The sequence below is a fragment of the Lathyrus oleraceus genome, chromosome 7, assembly GCF_024323335.1.
Source record: "Lathyrus oleraceus cultivar Zhongwan6 chromosome 7, CAAS_Psat_ZW6_1.0, whole genome shotgun sequence".
Classification (NCBI taxonomy): Eukaryota; Viridiplantae; Streptophyta; class Magnoliopsida; order Fabales; family Fabaceae; genus Lathyrus; species Lathyrus oleraceus.
In genome coordinates this window covers 407,113,299-407,123,203 of record NC_066585.1, presented here as the reverse complement: position 1 = coordinate 407,123,203, position 9,905 = coordinate 407,113,299, and the positions used below count along the sequence as shown (strand labels likewise).

Sequence of the window (9,905 nt, the reverse complement as noted above, 5' to 3'; positions counted from 1 at the left end):
TCCATAAAGACTTCCATAATATCGTCTATAAAGTCAGCGAAGATTGACATCATGCATCTTTGGAATGTTGCGGGAGCGTTGCATAATCCGAATGGCATTCGTCGGTAAGCGAATGTACCATAAGGGCATGTGAAGGTTGTCTTCTCTTGGTCGTCATGATGGATAGGAATTTGAAAGAATCCTGAATAACCGTCTAGATAGCAGAAGTGGGAATGCTTAGCCAAACGTTCAAGCATTTGATCAATGAAAGGCAGAGGAAAATGATCCTTTCGAGTGGCTTTGTTTAGTTTTCTATAATCGATGCACATTCTACTTCCGGTCACAACTCTTTGTGCCATAGATTTTCCCTTCTCGTTCTTAACAACTGTAACATTCCCTTTCTTGGGTACTACATGGATGAGGCTAACCCATTGACTATCGGAGATCGGGTATATGATTCCAGCATCTAATAACTTCTTTACTTCATCTTTGACTACAGTACTTAAGATTGGGTTGATCCTTCTCTGGTGTTCTCTAGAGGTTTTACAATCTTCCTCTAGATTAATTCGATGCATACAGATAGAAGGACTTATTCCTTTTAGGTTGGCGATGTTGTAGCCTAACGCAGTTGGATATTTTCGTAAGACATCTAGTAACTTTTCAGTTTCCATCTGTCCCAAGTCAGCGTTGACTATTACTGGTCTTTTGAGTTCAGTGTCTAGGAATTCGTATCTTAGGTTCTTTGGTAGTGTTTTTAATTCTAAGTCTGGTTTCTTCGGGCATGGTATCTGGTTGGGTGTAAGTGCTAAGAATTCACTTAGACTGTCATTTTGGTATGGTTCACGCCAATTATCATCTTCAAAGATTGGAGGGATTTAGATTTTCATTATATCAAAATATATGGTTTCTTGCATCTTCATCTCTCTTACGCACTCGTCTATGACATCAAGTAGATAACAGGTATCGTCTATAGCTGGCGCTTGTAAGAATTGTGTCAAGATGAGTTCAACCTTTTCTTCTCCAACTTCGAATGTTAGCTTACCTCTTTTCACGTCTATTATGGCTCTGGCGGTAGCTAAGAATGACCTTCCTAATATAATAGGTGTAATGGCATCTTCTTTGATGTCCCTGATTATGAAGTCTATAGGAATGTAGAATTGTCCTACACGTACTGGGACATTCTCTAGTATACCGACAGGATATTTGATTGAGCGGTCAGCTAGTTGAACAGACATCTTGGTTGGTCTTAGTTCTCCCATGTTGAGCCTTTTACAGGTGGTTAAGAGCATTACACTAATGTTGGCTCCTAGGTCGCATAGAGCTTTGTCTATGACGAACTTTCTAATGACACAGGGTATGGAGAAACTACCTGGGTCTTTTAGTTTGGGACGCATGTTGTTTTGGATTATTGCGCTACACTCAGCGGTAAGTGTAACTGTTTCATTATCCTCAATCTTCTTCTTATTGGATAAGATCTCTTTAAGAAATTTGGCATATGAGGGCATTTGTGTGATGGCTTCTGTAAAGGGAAATGTAATGTTCAGTTGCTTCAGTTTTAGAATTTGCGAGTCATTGAGGATACGGAATGGGTGGTTTATAAGGTGGTGGAGGCACCTAAGGTTTTTCTTTCTCTTCAACCTCTCGGGTATTATCTTCCTTCTACTTTGGTTCACTTACCTTCTCAGTTGTTGCTTTGTCTGGTTTTTGGTACATGGCAGGATTTTGGAGTCTTGGATCTACGAGTCCTTCTAGTTCTTTTCAACTCCTCAATATAACGACATTTGCATGTCCTTTTGTATTAGGTTGCGGTTGTCCAGGAAATGTGCCAGCAGGAGCGGCAGTAGATGCTTGTTGTTGAGCCACTTGTGAAATCCGTGTTTCAAGAATTTTGTTGTGGGTGGCTAAGGCGTCTACTTTGCTCGCTAATTGTTTAAGTTGCTCACTAGTATGTATGTTTTGGTTCAAGAAGTCTTTGTTTGTTTGAGCTTGGGTAGCTATGAAGCTTTCCATCATTAGTTCAAGGTTGGACTTCCTAGGCATGTTAGGAGCATTATTAGTTGGCTTTTGATATCCAGGCGGAACAGCGGGTGCTTGGCCAGGTGCATACAGGGCATTGTTATTCTTATATGAAAAGTTGGGATGGTTTTTCCAACCTGGGTTGTATGTATTCGAATAAGGGTTTCCTTGTGCGTACTTTACTTGATCGGTTGGGACCCATGCCAATATCTGACATTCTGGTGCAGTGTGTCTAGGAGTTCCACATAACTCACAGTTCGGAGTCACGGCAGCCACGGTGGCTGCGGGTGGTATGGTCAAGTTGTCTAACTTTTGAATAAGGGAATCTACCTTTACATGGATGTGGTCAAGGATACTGATTTCGCACATTCCACTTTTTGTTTGGGACTTTTCTATTGGAGTTCTTTCACCTCCCCATTGGCAATTGTTTTGGGCCATGTTTTTAATGAGGTGATGTGGAAATATCCTCATCATGTCTTTGTATCTCTCCCACGCGTCGTAGAGAGATTCTACATCCTTTTATCGAAATCCGTTGATTTGAGCTCTCAACATAGCAGTTTTGCTTGGCAGAAAATATCGGGATAAGAAAACGTTCTTCAGTTCTTCCCATGTTGTAACTGAGTTGGATGGCAAGGATTGCAACCAAGCCCAAGCTTTGTCTCTTAGAGAGAAAGGAAAAAGGTGTAGTCTTATCGCATCTTGAGATATACCATTCGCCTTCACAATGTCTACGTACTGCACAAACTTGGTCAAATGTTCACTAGGGTCGTCCGTAGGATTTCCAGTAAATTGATGTTGTTAGACGGCTGATAATAATGAGGGTTTCAGCTCGAAATTGTTTCGATTGATAGCAGGGGTAGCAATGCTGCTGTGAGGTTCTTGTTGGGACGGGGTAGCATAGAACTTAAGAGGATGATTATGTGGTTCCACTGTAGTCATGGTTGGTTTTTTCAACTGGTTCAGCAGTAGGAAAGAAGATATCGGGAATATTGTACCTTCGTTGGTACTCTAGTATTCGGCGTCTTAAATATAAGAAACGCTCTAATTCTACGATTGGTGGTGCTAAGTTGTCGCCTTGTGAGCGAGTACTTGGCATACAATCGGGGGAAATAAGGGAAAGGAGATTAGTTTTTTCCTTTGTCTATACTGTGCAACGAAAGAATCGCACTATTTGACTAAATCAGGTCCCCGGCAACGACGCCAAAAACTTGATATGTCTCGTGACTGTATATAGAATATAGTCTATCGGGTACTTGATTGCAAGTGCACAGTCTAGTCATTTTAGTTTTAAAAGATATCGAACCCACAGGGACCGATGGTCAAACTAATGCTACCGACGTGACTATGTTTAGCGAAGGGAATGATTTTTAGAAGTTTGGTTAAACGAAAATTAAATCTAAGAGAAGTTAAGTTTTAAGAAAATATTAATAGGAGGATATCAGTATGCAACGCATTAATCGTCAGGGATACGATAAGTCATCGGTGTATAATTTAAGTACCAAATATCTTTCAGTAGAAAATACTTATTTAAAAGGCTTTATCTCACACTCTCGTGATTGTTGATTCGGACTATACCTGTAAGTCAGAATGTACGCTCTCGCTGTCCCATTTGAAGTTAAAAATACTTTATGAAAATAAATAAGTTCTCATTACTTTTAAAGTGCTCTCGCTATTTTTAAAATCAATGCCTAGTTTTTACTATCCAGTTCGAGTCTCATGCTCTCGCGATTGTTGGTTCTCACCTTAGTTAATTTCCCACTCTCGTGGCAAAATCGTATTAAATAGCTTCTCACTCTTGTGACAAAGTTAATTAAATTTAAATTAAAAAACACATCATAAAAGATTGTTTGAGGAAAGAAGTTTTACACCGATTATTATTAAATCCCGTCTAATTAATATGTTTAAATATCGATATCGGTAGTTTAGCCGGACATGTTAAATAACGCAAACACAGACGAACATAAACAGGTCAACAATAAAGCAAACATGGTTATAATAATAATAAATCAATAACAATAGTAATTGAATAAAAACCTGGAAATTGGATTAATAGAATACGCCGAATCTTGAAGTACTTGAGCAGTCCTCCACAGGTCGGTAGGATTCTGCTTCTTCGAAATAATTTCTTAAACTAAATTAAATAAATTGTAGTAGTTCCCCAGTGTAGGAAACTACTACTTTGGCTAAATGAAAAACGGAAAGGTAAAAGGGAAAATCAAAGCTCTGAACGGTAAAAAAGAATAATGTTTCCGAAGAAAAATAAAAGAAAAAAACAGGATTGTTGTGGAAAAATAAAAATGCAAAGTGGCTTCAGAGAGGAAAATTCAGCGTGCCTATAGGTTTCCAACTTCCATCCTTTTATATTCCCCATTAAGTCTTGGTAGTTGAGAGAAATAAGGATGACTTGGTTGAGTGAGGAATCCATGGGAAAGTGGTTGAGGAACGAGAAATAAGGGCCTGGTGGATCACTTTTGTTGACAGATTTAAAGCGTTGATTTTGGTCACGTGACGTTCGTGATGGGCCTGTGACGGTCGTGACAGGCTGGGTGTGACGGTCGTGACAGGCTTTGTGACGGTCGTCACATGCACATAATTTGTATTCTCTGCTTTTCTGTTGTTTTCTCTTTTGTTTCTTCTTCTTTTCCTTCCTTTTCTATACTTTGCTCATTTAAGCATGGGAATTGAAATACCTGCAAAAATAACTCGAGCACTTGAGGAATAATCGGAATATAAATGAAAGGGGTACGATTTTATAGTGTAAATCAAGGCAAATATACGATGTATTTTAACGTTATCAGTCATACCCTAGTTTTTAACCCTAAGATCCCACATAACATTTGCATCCTTGCATACAAACAAGGTCACATCTTTGTCCTCTCACTCCCATTTTTAGGTTTGCCTTTTGCAGGGATCATCAAGCACCTCTTTGTTGGTGTTTTGCCTTTGTGTTTATATGTTCATTGCTTATCTTACCACTAATTAAAATAGCAAAAATATGTCCTGTTTTCTTTAAGTTTATTGAGCAAGGTGGGGCTTCTCATCAAGAGAATCAAGCATGGTTCCTCATCTATGGTTTTTTTATTCCTCAAGTCAAAATGTGTTCAACCATTGATTCTCAATGGGCTTATCTCTCAAAACATGATCCCTAAGGTTCTCAAGCATTTTTCAGTATCATTTTAATCAAGAGTATCTTAAAGTTTTGTTGCTTATTTCTCAAGAAAAGTCAAAGATTCATATGTTTATCTCCATGCCTTCTTCAACAAGTTACCTCAAACTTTGAGCAATTTTATCAAATGACATTCAAGGACACCTTATTTTTAGTTCATATGATCATTGTTGAAAAGTATATTTCCAGCAAATATTTTAATATCGTATCCACAGAGATTGGTTGTTATTACCATCGTTCTATAATCCAAATTGTTATAAGTTTAAAATGTAACTAGGTTGTTTTGTTTGAAAAGTTATCTTTTGAGTAAAATGACACTAAGACAATAAAATAGTTTTAATCAAATGTAAAAGGCTTGGCAAGATTGGAGTTCATTATTCAAATTTCTTATGTTTCCTTAATGACAACTATATAGACTTAAAATTATTGATGATATTCAAGTATTCTCTCAATATCATTTATTTCTAAATGATATTGTGATAATCACTATATTAATGGTTAAATGATTTCTCTACCTAACTATCAATATAGGAATCTTTAATGTGTGAATGAAATTTTTCTCTTTTTTTCCATTCTGTTTTTTAAAGAGTTCACCCTTTCCTTAAATGTTCATTTTCATCTATAATTGAAAAGCACTCTAAAAATGATACAAAACTGTCACACTAAAGTTGGGTTGAAAACAGAACACTTGGCCCAAACGAAATGCTTGCTATTTTCGCAAGGCTCACGGCGCCATCCCTGGTCGCGACGCGAACTGAAGCAATTTCAGCTTCTTTGCCTTGCAAGCTTCATTTAACAATTCTCCCAAGTGTTATTTTTCCAAATTGCCATTGAAACTTCTTCCAAATTATGCTTATGCACTCCAATGCTCTCTTGTCCAAAAACTCTACAAAACTAATAAATACGTGAAATATCTACTCAAAACATAATCAATTAAACTAAATTGCATTTTTACTAAATTGTGAGGATAAAAGTGTGTAATTCAATGATAAAATGGTAAAAGGGACCAATAAAAATATATGAAAAGCAGTGCTAATTGGTCCCTAACAACTCTCCCTAACTTATCATTTTGTTTGTCCCTAAACAAAAGTTTTCACCAAAACAACCAAAGCAATGAAACAAAAGATTGAAACAAGGATTAACCAAGGGCATTCAAATGGTTCAAAAGTGTATGGCACTTTCTCTATCCAGCTATCTCAATGCTAGACAAAACATGAATAAGAGCAATGGTTGGGTGCAAATATCATACCAAGGAATTCAAAGCAATACATGTCAAAATTTAATCAAACTTACACACACATCATAATAATGATGAATAAACATGAAGGTTTTCTTTCACTCACCCAAACAATTAAATCAACAACAACTCGAATCATGCGGTCATAAAAGCAAATACTAAATCATGTAAAAAAATGAGAATCAAAAGGTCTTTCAAAGGTTGTAATGTGGCTTGGGTTACAAGAAAGGATATGATTAAGAGAATTCAACAAAAATGCCTATCCTAAGGGAGCATTCCCATAAATTCAACTCAACAACAATTTCCGTTTCTTTGATCCCAATCTTTCTTCTTTTCTTATTTTTCACATCCACACAACCATGAGTTTTTTCTTTGTTTTTTCTTTCTTTTCTTTTTCTTTGCTCCATAGTTTCAAAGGTGATTTCTTTTTCTTGTTTCTTTTCACACTTTCACCTTTTTATAAAACATCACTTTTCCAAGTTTCTAATCAACTCTTCTAATTTACTCTCCCCAACTTTAGATTTCAAGACCAAATTTATTCAATAATGCTACCTACTTAGACATATGTGAAAGGCAAAATTTGCAAACAAACTCGGTTTGAAGGTTCAATTGAAAAGAAAGAAATTAGGATTCATTTATTCACCAAATTTTCATTTGACTTTACACTTATCAATCAAATGAATCCTGAAAGAAGCTCAAAGGGGGTTAACTAAGGATCACTCCTCACAAGGTTAGTTGATTCAAAACTTTTTGGCCAAGTGGTTTTTCTCCAAAACAAACAATGCCTCTATCATTTTCACAATTTTCACAAAAATAGATTAATGCATGATTTAGCATGATAAGAATGAATTGAAATAATGTTCGGTTTCCCGCATTTAGTGTACAATGGAAAGCTACCTCAGAATTGGTTAAGTCCTATTTTGATTCAAAAATGACATGTATCTCAAGGAATTTATGATATGGAATTTGCAACACACCATCAAACTACTCATGTTAAGTCTAGAAAGCGTTAAAGTGTACCTTGAAATGCCGACACTAATTCTTATCATCACCACTCGAAGTGTTCTACGTTTCCTTCTTTGCAAGCATTTCTTGGTTGCTTCAAGCTTAACTTAAGAATAAGAAAAATTAAACAAACAAATGGGGCATACCAAATTCATTGTAACACACAATTAAATCTCACAAAAGATTCATGCAATTAACAAACAAAAGTTTATGGTGAAACTAGAGCCACCAAAAGTACAATCATAATTAAACAACAACAATAATAATAAAAAGCTCAAAATAAAAATCTACTACAACTCAAACAAACTCCTCAATCTTCCTCATCATGTCCACCACCTACTGATCCAAGGACATCTTCCATCTCATCATCATGGGTCGCACCACCACCTCCTGCACCCCCCCCATAAATGTTGGCATGCCCTCAGGCCAATTAGCATAAGCAGCATACTCCGCCTGGGACGGAAACGTGCGGGCTTCGGGCGCAAGAAAGGTGTTCTGAAACTGCTGCTGCATAGCATCAAAAATGCATGATTGAGACCTCTTAGAAGCCTCAAAACTCTCACAGAAGTAAGTGGCGAACGCCATCTGATCAAATGTTGGCGTACTGCGGGCTCGGGGTCTAGAGAAAGAAGTGCCTGCTCCTTTAGCTCTGTCCATCTGGCTTTGGCAAAACCTGTTCAGATAAGCATCATTAATTATACTGGTGATAGACAAGTGTACCTCATCCGGAATGGGCACATTTGCCCTTCGGCAAAGTCCCATAATCAGCCCCGGATATGTTAGAACACCAGCTTTCCCACCGAACTTGGTTCCACTAGTAGCAACTTTGCGCATTTCCCCCGCAATGATGGATGCCACATCTATTGATTTACCAATCATGATTTAGTACAATAGGCATCCGACATCCAATGGAATGGTGGTGCTATGGCTCCGTGGCCGAATATTATTCAATAGAAGCACCAAATAGGCCCTTGCTTCCAAGTTCAAACTCTCCCTCTTCCACGACTTCGAGGATCCCTGATCATTCAAATCATAAGTCCTTCCTTCAAGGCATAGATAAGCACTCACGGTGGGGAGGTCCCAATCGTTGGCCATTTCTTTGGCACGGTACTCGCACCACCCATTATCCGCCAAAAGGAGAGGATTACCCAAATAGGCGTTGATCGCGTCCCAACTGAAGGAAATGATATTTCCGCTCACTCTTGTTTGATAGTGAAATGTCACTCCCTCCTCCAGCTGAAGAGCATTAGCGTAGAACTCACGCACAATGTCATAGTTTATCTCTGGCTCCGGTTCATAAATTTTGTTCCATTTTCTTCTTTCAAAATTCGCCACCAGCTTCCTATAAGTTCCACCCGGTGACAAACGGATGAATCTTTCCGGTTGAATGGTCCTTTTGATCAATTTTTCAAATCTCTCCTCGTGCTCATCACTAGTGAGTCGTCGCACGGATCGAGAAGGACCGGAGCTTATGGTTTTGGTACAATTTGACATCTGCAACAAATCAGAAACAACCACACAAAATCCATAAGAGAAGTTAGCATCCATAATCCAAAAAACATGAAACTGAAATTTCCTTGTTTGCGGCGTGATGGACCGTTCGCGGCGCGAACCCTATGAACCAGAAAATTATTAGTAGCCTCTAGGGTTCCTACTGCTCAAAACTTTTATCAATCATAACCACAAACCCTTACCCCATCCTAATTTGAATCCTATATAGACATGCAAGGCTAAATTCAGCAACTACATCATTCTCTAGCAAAACCTTATTTCACCTAAATGAGGAACAAAAAGGAAAGGGAAGAGAGATTACACATACCTTTGTTGAGGATTGACTTGATTCTTGTTAAAAAGCTTGGGATTTTTGAAATGGAGAGGATTAATTTTGATTTTGGAAGTGGGATAGTGAGAGTGATGAAAAAAAGTGTGAAGTTGTAAAATGTAAATGAAATGGAAATAACACAAAACAGAACTTAAAAGGTTCTGCCACGCTCAGTTTGCTGGGCGAACTTTGTTCGCGGCGCCAACGTGAATTTTTCCATTCAGTTCGCGAGGCGAAGACTGTTCGCGGGGCGAACTGAAGGAAATTTTTAAAAAATTATTTGGCATTGGACATAACTCATTTTTCACACAAAAAGAAACAAAACAGAATACATTAACAACTGAATTGACAAAACTTGAAATGCAAAATTACGACATTGGATTGCCTCCCAACAAGCCCTTTATTTAACGTCGTTTTGAGCTTGACGGTTCAATGATCTTCACGGTTCGACTAGGGAAATGACACAAACATCTCGATTCACTTCTCAACTATGGTAGACTTTTAGTCTTTGTCCATTTACAGTCCAGCTCTCCTGTGACTTTGGATCCTCAACCACGATGGTCCCATAGTTTCTCACCTCCTTTACAACAAAAGGTCCCGACCACTTCGACTTTAGCTTACCAGGAAACAACTTCAATCTTGAATTGAAAAGCAGTACCATTTGTCCAACTTTGAACTCT

At 37.9% G+C, this 9,905-nt stretch overlaps 1 non-coding gene across 1 annotated transcript; it reads left to right on the top strand.

The window, feature by feature from the left end:
* The first annotated feature begins 2,440 nt into the window (after positions 1-2,440).
* Positions 2,441-2,547, top strand: LOC127109362 (small nucleolar RNA R71). The gene has a single exon (XR_007796670.1). It is a non-coding gene; the product is annotated as a small nucleolar RNA R71 (small nucleolar RNA).
* Positions 2,548-9,905: the final 7,358 nt, after the last annotated feature.